Genomic DNA, 13130 nt, shown 5'->3' with positions numbered 1-13130 from the left:
TTTATAAATAAATGTATTGAATAAATATGTCAAAGAAAAATTAATAATAAAGTTATACATGAATATTGCAAAAAAACAAGATGATGGTATAAATTTACATACGTTTGGAAAATAATGTGTCTGTATCGATGACACTGTGTGTGTTAACATTATGTGTTGTTTCCCACTACTGGTATTAATGCTCCCTTGGCTGTTATAGAAAAGAGAATCATAAGCCACTAGGTTCTGCCCATTAACAACTTCTAAAAAGTGTAATTCAAAAATATTCTCTAGACACCATCAAAAGTGACATTTGAAAACTAAGAGACAATGATCTATGTAATGAATCTTTATTTTGCTGAAAATCAGGAATAGTGAACTGCTGTAGCAGCAATTATATCAGCTGTCGAATTACAGAGTGAAATCCTCCTTCCTTCCCAAGCAGCTGCAAAGTTTGAATTTTAATTATTATATTATGCCTGGCCCAAATAAAGGATGTAGTAAGAGAATGGAATTGAAGAAAAATGTTCATGGGGAATTTTATGGAGAAATTCTGAAATAGATACTTAGGGATTTTGACAGTATTATTATTATTATGAGATTTTTCCTATTTTTTGAGTGTCATAGAGGGCCAACCATCTTATTCCTCTTGCATATTCCTCAACAGAACCCCATCCCATGAAAACAGATTTGAGATTATGAACTGACATCTGAACCATGTAAGCTGAGCTGTGTGGAAGAAAAGGCAAGCACCAGTAAGTGCCCATCATTAGTGAAATTTTAATCCCATTTCTTTCATGACAGCCTGGGAGTGAGGCTGTGCCAGATTCAAAGAACATACTCAGCACATGAGGGTGGCTGAGGTGTAGAGAGAATCTAGATTGAGAGCAGGAACCATGTGCATAGGGTTCTGATCATGGATCTCTGACATGTATATGTGATCTATATCTATTTATATAATCATGTCTATAGATAGAGGAGAAAGGACTAAGACACCTTTTCTTTCTTATCTCATAGGTCCCCTTACTGCTCTATTTCTGTAGATTTTTATGCAAGTATATTTTCCCATGAGAACTGCTGTTCTTTCACTGTGAAAGACCGGTAGCAAATCTTGTATTAGATGCAAATTTTTAACTATGAAATTGAAAATTAGGTCTATACTAAATACTCTTGTCCTTTACCAAATACTCTTGGCCAACTGTGAATCACACTATATCAGCCTTTTATAAAAGCAAGAAACCCAAGGGTCCTCCTCTCATTTCTCTCAGGCTCTATAGCCAATCTGTAACTGAATTCTGTAGACTTTGTTTTTCCTGAATCTCTCAAATTTCTTCACTCTTCTCCATTTTGCCTATAGATAACCAGTTTTGAACTATTACTTATTTGCGTGGGTCATTGTAATAAGGAAGTGATTTATACAACTTTTTTTTTTAAGATTTTATTTATCTATTTGAAAGAGTGAGAGCAAGTGGGGAGAAGGAGAGGGACAAGTTCAGTGCGGAGCCCTACATGGGGCTTGATCCCATGACCCTGAGATTATGACCTGAGCTGAAATCAAGAGTTGGACGCTTAACTGAGGGAGCCACCCATGTGCCCTGATTTATGTAACTTCTTAAGTCATGTTTTTATGGGAATCAGAGAAGGACTTGAGGTTAGACATGGTAGGCAGTCAAATGATTGCCACAGAATAAAAAAATGGTTAAATCTTGGAAGCCATCTTGTTAAGTCTGTCGCTTAAAAATTAGGAAACTGGGGCCCAGGTGGAAAAGTCTTGTCAACGTTAATTTAGTTATTTAGTGTCAAAGCAATAGATAGCTGTTCTTTGGAGCCCCAACGGGGGGTTGGAGGAGAGGGGAGGCAGGATATCATTTTGATTAGTGATATGTGGTGTAGAGTTGAGAGGCCTGGCCTTGACCCTTGGTGCTGCCACTTAGTAATTATATGGTCTTGGATGATTTTCTAAATTTCTTCGTTCTATTTTGTTCTTCAGCATCTTATCCTTATGTATGTCTTTCCTCCTCAGCTTCTTCACAGGATTAGTTTAAATATCAAATGCTGCAACATAAGGAAAGTACTTACATAGTGTTTGATCACAGTGAGCATTCAGTATGTCCTAAAGTTATATTTACTTTTTTTGTTGTTTAAGATTCAAAAGGTTTGAGATATGTGAATGATTTTTTTTCCAAATTGTGATCCAAATATTACATTGTTTCACAGCTGGGAAGGTCTTAAACCCAACCTCTTAATTCTACAAATAAGGGAACTGAGGTCTAGAGACATGAGATGATGTGTCCGAGGTTATATAGTTAGTTGATGCTGTGATGTACACAGGAGAGAAGCTCCAGTTCCTACTAAGATTCCTTAGGGGGAGACACACCCACATTTCTTTCCTCCATCTATCAGTCTTATCAGTGACATGGCATACACAACCCGAATTTATTTTGAACTCTGCCAGAGGAATCCTTTTGCATGATGCAGATAACACACATCTTTGTAGCAGTTGGACGAAGTATAAATGGCTTGTAATAAACTGTCACTATGTAATAGTTCAACAAACTTAGAAATGTTATCCAGCTTTTGCAGGGAGTTAAATGAGATTTCCTTCAGTCTATTTCATCTTTAAAACATCGTGACTATTTATTTCACCACATATATAAAATAAGACGTAAGTACAAAGTAAATTGGGGACTAAAATTTAAGAACCAGAGATGATGGTTTCCCATTCTTTAAACAGATTTCATATCATATTTGAAAGTATAAATGAAAATTCATATTGAACATGAAATAGACATTTATATAATAATGTAAGTATGATAGATGGGGAAAAATTACCTGGAAATCTGGGCAATATGCTTAGACCAGAGAGTCTACTTTTTGAAAGAAGAATAGCAAAATTTCTGTGAACTCAAAGCTTCTCCATAAAACGTCATCCGAATTGGATTGATTCTCTAAAAGGTAATATGCCAATGAGTCAACAGTGGGGTTACTAGGAAGGTAGCTACACAAAATAGTTTTGGCTACAATTTAATTACAATCACATTCAACTTAAAAAAGACCCCTTTTCATAAGACACATTTTTTTTCTAATGAATCATTTCTCAGTATAAATCTCTGCTTTCTAAAGAAGGTGTCCCTGAAATTTATAATCCACAGGACAAGAGGAACACACCAGGACCATCCTGGACAAACTGCGGTATATGGTAACCCCATTTCTGCTGTGGAAACAACCAGTTAGAATAATGTGTAACTGGAAAATGGGTGACGTTGATTTTTGATGCCTTCCTCTTTTCCTATTTAGGCTTTTTCTGATGTTTTCTCTCTCATTGTGCTCCTGGCTCTCTGGACACTCCATCTGATCCTGCCATCTCCAGGGAGGGCTTCACGTTCCCATGTTGTTGTTGTTGTTTTTCTTCAGGGGAAGGCCGCTCTTGTTCTCAGTGCTCAATTTTCAGTAACATATCTAGAAACTGCTCTAGTAAACCAGTTCACACTGTGTAGCTCCAGACTTGGTGCAGAGGAAACCGTTCAGTGTTTGGGCTTCGGTTCCCTACGCTAGCTAGCTATGTGGCTCTGGGCAAGTCCATAAGCTCTCTAAACTGTGCTTTCTCTGTAAATTTCTGTGTGAAACTTCTTTATGGGCTTAAAGTGGAAGGAGGTGAACCCTTCTAGAGATCCAACTTGGAGAGCTATGAACTTCAGGATCTATCCTTTACCCCAGTTTTAGTAGCTTAAGCCAAGAATGTGACATTTTATCTCCCAAACCAAATTGTTTTTTCACAGAACATCACTCCTTCCATTCCTTTTGCTCCTTTGCTTGGAGCCAGTTGCAGTTCTCCAGGGTCTAAGATAGTGACAGAGGAAAGACATCGTACAATTGCAATTCTGTATCTTAAAGATCAATACTTGGCTTGACTAGGATCGTTGAGCACCAGGATGTTGGCTTAAATGTACATTGCTGAGGCTCACCAGCAGACAGAAAAGGGCCTCTTAAGATGTTACCTATCAAAGAGAAGGGATTGCATTATGATGGAAAGATGGGGAAGGTGTTTTTCTCTTTTTAAAATGATTCTTCAGAATGTTTATTTGGGAGCTTTTTAATTTTTTTTTTGTCCCTATTGCCCCCAAAGACATCAAGACATTAATAAAATCTATAGTGTTGTATGAAACACTAATTTCTGTTTTCTTTTAAGTGACCATAGAACTTAAGTGGCTACTGTTACAAAAAACATGATCTTACAAAACAATACCTGATTTAAGAAGTTCTTTCAAGAATTAAATGAGATATTGCCAGTACCAGGTATATGAATGGTTGTTTAATTGTGAGGTTTCTTCTTCTCAGTATTTTTTTTTTTTTTACATCCCACCTGAAGTTTTCATTTCAAGATACTGGAAAATGATCTAACAAGTCTTGTAGTACTTAATGGGGGCCATTTCAGAGGACCTGACAGAGTTTTGGGGAGATACATTTGGGCTCAGAGAGGAAAATATTGCTTTTCTGCCAACAAACCTTTTATTATGAAAAAATTTCAAATATACAGAAGGGTTGAAAGGATTGTATGGTGAGTACCCATAGTCCTCATCCTGATTCTACAATTAATATTTTGCTATGTTTGCTTAATCACATTATCTGTCCATCTGTCCCTATCTCTCTCTACCCATCAATCTATCTCAGATTTTGAATGAAATTTCAAAGGGAGTTATAGACGTTTGTACACTTAATTCTAGACCCTTCACCATGCATATAATTAATGGGTTTTATACTTGTTATGTTCCTATTTTTAAGGTGCATTTTATACACAGGGAAATGCATACATCTCAAGCATACCATTTGATGAGGTTTGACAAATGCATGCACAGGTATGATCCAAACTCCTATCAAGATATTGAATATTACCATGACTCCAAAAAGTTCTGTTCTAAGTCAGCACATACTTATACCCCTCACATTCAGGATGTACTCATTATGGTGATGTGTTTCACTACTGAGATCAGTTTTGGTTTTTTGGTAGATCTTCATATAAATGAATTCAATCCATGTATACTCTTTTGTGTCTGGCTTCTTTCACTTGCATAATATTTCTGAAATTCATCCATGTTGTTGTATCAGCAGTTCAGTCTTCTTTATTGCCAATACTAAAGAATTGCCTTTTGAAAGCCTGTGTAATTCTTCCTGTGCTCAAGAGTAAAGCCAACCATTTAAGAAACAAAACAAATAAGCAAAGGGGAAAAAGAGAGAGGGACAAATCATGATACTGACTCTTAACTATAGAGAACAAACTGATGGTTGGTTACCAGAGGGGAGGTGTGTGTGTGGGGGGGGAATGGGTGAAACAGGTGATGGGGATTAAGGAGTGCATTTGGTGTGATGAATACCCAGGTGTTGTATGGAAGTGTTGAATCACTATATTATATACCTGAAACTAATATAACACTGTATGTTAAATAACTGGAATTAAAACAAAAACTTGAAAAAATACATAAAAAATAAAAAACAAAAATAGGTTTTAAAACAGAAAAAAGGAGTAAAGCCAATCTAGAGCATTTTTTAAACAAAGTGGGGAAAAACTATGGGTATATTTTTTCCCTGAGTTTTTGTATATTAGGATCTGCTGTGTCAGGGTGTTTTTCTTAGTTGTCCTTCAGACTTTTAACTTCTACTTGTCCTTTCTACAATAGGAATTTGCTCATTAGGTAAAGAACTTGATTATTTCACGGGGTGGGAAATATTTAGCCTTCCTCACTTGTTTTCCTTTGCTCCCTGAATATACTTGCCACGTCCAGACAGCTGTGGCAATACACAAGGATGAAGAGGTGCGAACAACATGTATAACTGTTTGCCTCTGTCAGGAAGCTGATGTGATAGTGGTGGGAGTATCGTCCTTTGACTGTAAGAATTTTTCCATTAGTTCCAATGCTAACCCACCGAAAGCCTATGAAAAGAAAGCTTGACAAAGAGCAGCCACGTTTTGCAACTGATACTGAGTATGGATAAATGTGTGGCAGGAGTGAAAAAGAGAGATAAACAACCAATTACCTACTGTAATACCAAGGATATGAAATTGGCTCTAGTTAAGTCCTAAACTTCTATTAGAAATATGTGCCTATGTGAAAAAATTAAAGGAAAGTTGTTGAGATTATTAACAAATGAAATAAAATGAAAAAAAAAAAAAACCCACTGCTTTATTGAAGCCGATGGAAGCAATATATTTGACCCAGTCGAATCAATGCTAGAGCGAGATACCTATACTCTAAAGGATATCAGGGACTGGAGAGGAGGAAGGAAGTAAAAAAAAAAAGTCCTCCAAGAAGTTGTCTTAACCTCTGTGACAGAATTTTTGTCAAAAACTTTCCTTTACAGGGCGCCTGGGTGGCTCAGTTGGTTAAGCAACTGCCTTCGGCTCAGGTCATGATCCTGGAGTCCCAGGATCGAGTCCCGCATTGGGCTCCCTGCTCAGCGGGGAGTCTGCTTCTCCCTCTGACCCTCCCCCCTCTCATGCTCTCTCTATCTCATTCTCTCTCTCAAATAAATAAATAAAATCTTTAAAAAAAACAACAACAAAAAAACCCCCAAAAAACTTTCCTTTACAGATTAAAGGAAACAAAGCCAAAACTCCATTTTCCCACAGCTACTCTTTTTGTTTCTTTGGTATTTTTCTGTTTGTTTTCTAACTTTGGTGAAGGCGTGTCCTTTCTCTTCATTTTCTTCATTTTTAATTTCTGTACTCTTCAGAGAGATACTTTTGTAAAATAAATTAATAGAAAAATGAAATGTACAAAATAAATAATACAAGTCCATAGTTTTTATTAGATTAAATGGATATTAAATTACACTTCCAAATAACTATAGAAGTTTAGAAACACATCGTCTCAGTTCCTCTTCTATCCTGTTGTGGACCTGTACCTCACAGTCATGGGCAGCAGGGTGGGCAGCGTTGACTTACATCAACTCTTACTGTGTTTTGAAAATTCATATCCCAGAAGAGAGAGATAATTTTGAACAAATTCATTCTTTTTTTTATAAAAAGATTTTATTTATTTATTTGAGGGAGAGGGAGAGACAAAATGAGCGAGAGAGCAGGAGAGGGGGGAGGCAGAGGGAGAGGGAGAAGCAGACTCCCCGCTGAGCAGGGAGCCAGATGTGGGGCTCGACCCTGAGATCATGACCTGAGCCGAAGGCAGACACTTAACCGACTGAGCCACCCAGGTGCCCCCAAATTCATTCTTTAGAATGACATTACTCTCTCATTTCCAACTCCTAAATAGTTTACTGGTCATTGGTGGCTTCTCTATCATAAATAAATAATATGCTTAATTTTATAGTCAGGATAAATTTACAGTTAACATTTTATGACAAGCTCATATTTTCAATAAAGCAGAGTTCTTAGTACAGAATTATAACCTGAAAAATGGTTGCCCTTTGTGCTAGAACTATAAAAAATACCATAATCAATGAATTCTTTTAAATAGACATTCTCTTGCATATATGGTTATTTTGATTTTCCTAAATACATTGTCTATTAGGAAAAGCTAAACAGAGGATACGTCATCTCCCTTCTGCTCCCCTCCTTGCCCTACTAGCTGTTGCTCAACTCAATAGACATTGTCCAGTTCCTCTTTTTTCGGGCTTCAACTGCCATAGATACACCATGCCTTTCATGAAATATCAAAGCGGTAAGGGTCTTCATAATATTTTCACTACTACCTGACAGAAATAAATCTCTTTATTGTTCTTAAAAGACACATCAAAAAGATAAAGTGCAAATACTTCCAAAGCAATGTTCACTTATCTCTAAATCTGCAAAGACTTATCTTCACACCAGGCGTGTTAAAATAGACAGGAACTCCAGCACTTCAAAAAAAAGCCAAATTAGAAATTTAGTTTTGGAGTTCAGAGCTTAGAGCCTTCACCCCCCAAATTTATTTGCAGAGCCCAATAAAGTTTAATAACTTTGCTTCCTAACAAAGTTGTTTCAAAAATAAGTGTTATCTTTTTCCATATTGAATGTGTGATTTATTGTATTTAACTGGTTATGTAATGAGATCTGGCATGAGGATTGATTAGCATATTACTGGGTCAATCAGTATCATAAAAGGTTAAAGAGTGAAAAACTGAAAACCTGAATTCTCCATTAGAAGAGTTGAACAATGAAGTGGTGGAGGGAAGAGTGTTTATTAGGTTTTGTCAGTCTGTGTTTATATTAGTGTTGGATGACATCATAAACAGTTCATAAATAATGTACAACCCCAGCTTATTTCTTCTTGAAATGTAATAAACAGGGCGCCTGGGTGGCTCAGTTGGTTAAGCGACTGCCTTCGGCTCAGGTCATGATCCCGGAGTCCTGGGATCGAGTCCCACATTGGGCTCCTGGCTCGGCAGGGAGGCTGCTTCTCCCTCTGACACTATCCCCTCTCATGCTGTTTCTCTCTCTCTCTCAAATAAATAAATAAATAAAATCTTTAAAAAAAAAAGAAAAGAAATATAATAAACAGTGACTCTTTTCCAGTCTCTGCATCTCTGTGTGTTTAATGGGCCTTGCTGGGGTTAGTACTGTTTTTAGCAGAAACTCATTACATTGCAGACATTTCTGGAGTTGGATGTAGTAGCAAAGAAAAACCCTTGGAGCAGAGATAACCAGTAAGAAGGAAAAGTAGCAGAGAAAATGACTAGAAACAAGATCCCAACCAGCCCGTCAGTAGACAGCATAATCTTTGTGGCCTCAAGGAACAATGTGGTTGAAATAGGCTGATGTAGAGCCAGAGAAGGGCTTATTATTTATTTTGTTTATTGTCTCTCTCTCCCCACTGGAGTGTAAAAGTCCATGGACATGAATTTTTGTCTTTTTTTTTTTTATCACCCCTGAGTCCCCAAGTGTTTGGCACTAGTACTTGTTCAGTAAATATTTGTTGAATGAGTGAATGAATGCCTTGTCTTTCTGGATGGATGGGTGGGTGGGGGGACATCCTTTCTATATGAAGGACTACTTCGACCACCATGAAATACTGGAAAGGGACTTGGTTCTGGTAGCTTTTTACATTATATTCTCTCTCCAAACAAAAGGAGCTTAAACATTCTTAGTTAATGTAGGAATTATCTTTTCATTCAAGAGGGATTACCAGGAAGGATCTAAGTAACCAATGGATCCACTTGAGTCTATTTGTATCTGAGGGAGAAATGTTTAGGTGAATAACGCTCCCGTTTTGTCTCTTTGTTTTGTTTTCATTTTTTTCTGTAAACAAATCCGCACCACTATATCAAGATAAAAAATGAATAGTGAGAGTGCACTGACATGTTCTTCAGAGCACATGAGGACTGGGTCGTACTGGGGTGGAACAAGGTTAGTTAGCCTCCCCCAATGGCTCTAGACCAAGCGGACAATGTGTGAGGATTTGGAGGTACAGCAAAAGCACCTGAACAGGAACATTGATATCAGGCAAGGATTAAGGGTTTCATATGATTACACAGGACTTTTGACCTTCTGATATTCTTCAGTCACAGGAGTTGGTAAAGGAAAGCTGTTAGTATCAGAGGAGTAAAAAATAAGTCTTGTTCTAGACATCAACTGGATACTCTGTATTGGCCAGCAATTTGATGATAATTCCCTAATTGTTCTCAACTTTATTTATTTTTGCTTTAATTCCCAACCTTCATCAAATCTCCATCAGTAATGGCATTGTGTCTGGAGTATAACATGATAATTAGATGGGGGATTCTTTAACATGAGATTTAACAATCTTAGATCCTATCTTCCCATCTGCCCAGACCCCTAATAGCAGGACAAAGGGACACAAAAAAGCTAAGAATAATCTTAACTTTCTAGTTTCTGGATAAGATGGAAGATACAGTGGGATCTTTCCATGAGTAAGTGACCGTATTTAATGGTTGACAGTCTGGAAGATAAGCTAAAAGTTAACATGATTTCCTTAGAGAGATTTCAGATTTAAAATATGAACACTTCTTTGGGTAGAAATGTGGATGCTGTGAGTCTGCCATGAACTTAGATATTTTTTCTGTTTAATTACTTCATGTTTAATATCAAGTATGTTAGTCTAAGTAACTGTAAATTCTCTATTTATCTATGTCTATAGGCCAATTTCAAATCATGTCCAGAACACACACACACACACACACACACACACCACTCCTCCACATAAAAGATAAATAAGCTCAATCAAATTAACTAAATTTAATTCACACACTAAATACCTGTTGTTCAGTAAGGAGGGGCATGGTTACAAATCTTAATCCAGATTCATCCTGGATTATAGGTAAAGTAACAAAGAGTTACTTTAAAATACTCAATCTCTCCATCCAAAAATAATGAATGTTTTTATTTATTCAATTCTTCTGTTACACATCTAAATTAGTGTTTATAGTTTTCTTCTTTTTAAAAGATTTATTTATTGAACACTACATCTGAAACTAATGATGTATTATATGTTGGCTAATTGAATTTAAATAAAAAAATGAAGATTTATTTATTTGAGAGAGAGAGTGTGTCCATGAGCGGGGGGGGGAGGGGCAGAGAGAGAGAGAGAGAGAGAGAACCCTCATGCTGACTCCCCACTGAGTGTAGCCCTACGCAGGGCTCAATTCCAGGACCCTGAGATCATGACCTGAGCCGAAAGCAAAAGTTGGATGCTTAACTGACTGAACCACCAGGCGCCTCTATAGTTTTCTTCATGAGGATCTATATTTGTTTTTCACTTTTAAGTGATTGATGTCTTCGGCATTGCAGTTTTCTTTGTTTTTGTATAAGGGAGACATTGAGTTTTTGCATATATGTCTGTGCCCAGTTGCTTTGTGGATATCTCCCTTGAATTTTAATTATTTTTAATATAGTCTCTTGGGATTTTATAAAAACAATGATATTATGTGCCCCAAGTAATACATTTGACTAATTTCTAATGCTAAGTAACTTTCTCTTGCCCCATGGTTTTTGAGTTGTGCACACGTGAGTCAGCCATGGGTAAGTGTGTATTCTTGCCTGGGACTTTAAATCTTGTGGAAATAAAAAAAAAAGGGAAAGGACAGGAAGAGAGATCATTTGCTGTGGTTGCAGAAGACTGGAGGGCCAAGTAGTGTAATGATGACTGATAACATTGAGGGTCTCCCCAACAGATCATTCCTATGAAATAATCTTGGATTTCTTCCTTCCCTTCCTTCCTTCCTTCCTTGGATTAACCCTGTTTATTACTTGTAGGAAACAAGCACCTTCTCAATCTCGATTATTAATTTATTACCAGTCTACTCTTTCAGTGTTAAAGGGGGACGAACAGATCATGACTCCCAGGCATCCTACCAAGTAGGCGGATCACCTGAGGGGCAACCTGTATCCACTCACAAATTCATCTCACATTAGCGGTGAGGACTCAGGTGTCACCCCGAATTGTTATTTTACTTACTCATAAGTTTAAGGCATAGATTTCTTCCTTTCTTAATTTCCTTCCACATAGAGTTCTCTGGCTTTCCAGTTGATTCTGTGAACACTCCACTATCCCTCCAATTAGTTCCTTTACTGTGTGAATTAATCAAATTTACAGTTTCATTGAAAATGGAGATTGGAAAAGAGTCCTGACTGGGGGTGGAGAGATGCAACAAGGCCAGAATTCAGAGAACAGTGATTAGATCTGGGGCAGCATAGGATGTCTGGATTCACTCAGTAGTAGGGAATAGATTAGAATGACCAGTCAGAGAAGATTAGAGAGGGCTTTAGGTTAAGAAGCTTAGGCTAAGAAAATAGCCTATGGGCTTTATGAGCATATGAGGACTTTTCATAAAAGTGTGAGTTGAAAACATTAGTTTTAACAGACTATAAAAATGGAACTTTTCTTACCATAATTTCAGTGGAAATTGAGAATACTTTAATAGGGGTTGAATATGTACTTCGGATCCTGCAGGACTATGCAAAGCATGCTAGCATATTGGAAACCTATTGCTTTTAGTTTCGTGAATGCTCACTTCCATCTCTTAAGTGTGTGGGGATGAACAGACCCGAGGGAGTTTCTCTGAACAGGGGTGCCTGTGGGTCTATTTATCGACCTTACAGGGGGCGCTATGGACAGTGTCCTGATAACTGCAGTCAGCAGTCCTCAGAGAGACACTTTGGAAAACCTACAAAAGTGCTCCCCAAAAGAGGGGCGCCTGGGTGGCTCAGTCAGTTAAGTGTCAGACTCTTGATTTAGGCTCAGGTCATGATTTCAGGGTTGTGAGAGCAAGCCCTGCATCGGGCTCCATGCTGGGCGTGGAGCTTGCTTAAGATTCCCTCTCTCCCTCTGCCCCTCTCTGCTTGCATGCTCTCTCTCTTAAAAAAAAAAAGTGCTCCCCAAATGAGAAATGAATGGAAATAAAACAGTATTTGTGCATCCATCACATCCAGAATGAGGAATGCCTTTTGTTAACCACCTGTCACAACTCTTTTTATCTCTCATTACATTTTTTCCGGGTCCTGGCTCTTGAGGTGTCCGTTAGAACAGCCGTAAGTGGAGGAGAAAGTGACAGAGAAATAGAGGAGAAGCAAAAAAGTCCCCACCCTCCATTGCAGGCTTACATCTGATACAGACCCTATCAGGGGTGGGGAGGTGGGAGAACGGAGAGGAAGATTTTTAAATTGTTTTGGACCAGATTGAGACTGTTTGTGACCAAAGGGCCTAGAAAATTTTCTGATCTGCCTGTGACTTGTGGCAGATGCAGGGAGAGAATTAGTGCATGAGCACGTTTGAATGTAGAAGAAGGAATAATGCTATTTTCCACTTGCACCCTATTGAGTCCAGCTCCCTGAATACAGTATTTACATATTGTTGTGCAAAGGGGAAAGTTTAGTATGAGGAGACAAGGGGAATCAAATCAGATGGGATGTAATAACAGCTAGCTAGCCCTGAACTTCTAAAACCTTAAAGCTGGTGATGATGACAGAAAGAAATGGACAGATGTGAGAGAGATTTAAAGGACACATTTTTTCTTCTTCTTCTTTTTTTTTTTTTTTAGATGATGGCTAATTGAATTGAACAAGAAGATAGAAGATTAAAAGATTAGTTTGAGGTTTTAAGCCTGGAATAATGGTGGCACTATTTACAGAAACAGAGTAATCAAAAGGGTTTCCATTATTAGGAAAATAAGAAATAAAAGGGAAAAAAAAGAATGTGTTTTGGAAA

General features: G+C 37.6%; 1 long non-coding RNA gene and 1 other non-coding gene across 2 annotated transcripts in view; one reads left to right on the top strand and one right to left on the bottom strand.

Annotated features, from left to right (window-relative positions):
* LOC145716580 (uncharacterized) overlaps positions 1-13130 on the top strand; it is a 499927-nt gene that overhangs the window by 215060 nt on the left and 271737 nt on the right. The window lies entirely within an intron of this gene.
* On the bottom strand, positions 11249-11398 carry LOC115939633 (U12 minor spliceosomal RNA). Its single transcript, XR_004074413.1, has one exon. It is a non-coding gene; the product is annotated as a U12 minor spliceosomal RNA (small nuclear RNA).

Source organism: Leptonychotes weddellii, chromosome 12 (assembly GCF_054177405.1).
Source record: "Leptonychotes weddellii isolate Sample4059 chromosome 12, ASM5417740v2, whole genome shotgun sequence".
Classification (NCBI taxonomy): domain Eukaryota; kingdom Metazoa; phylum Chordata; class Mammalia; order Carnivora; family Phocidae; genus Leptonychotes; species Leptonychotes weddellii.
The sequence above is the reverse complement of the archived record's forward strand: the minus strand, read 5'-3'. Positions and strand labels throughout refer to the sequence as shown.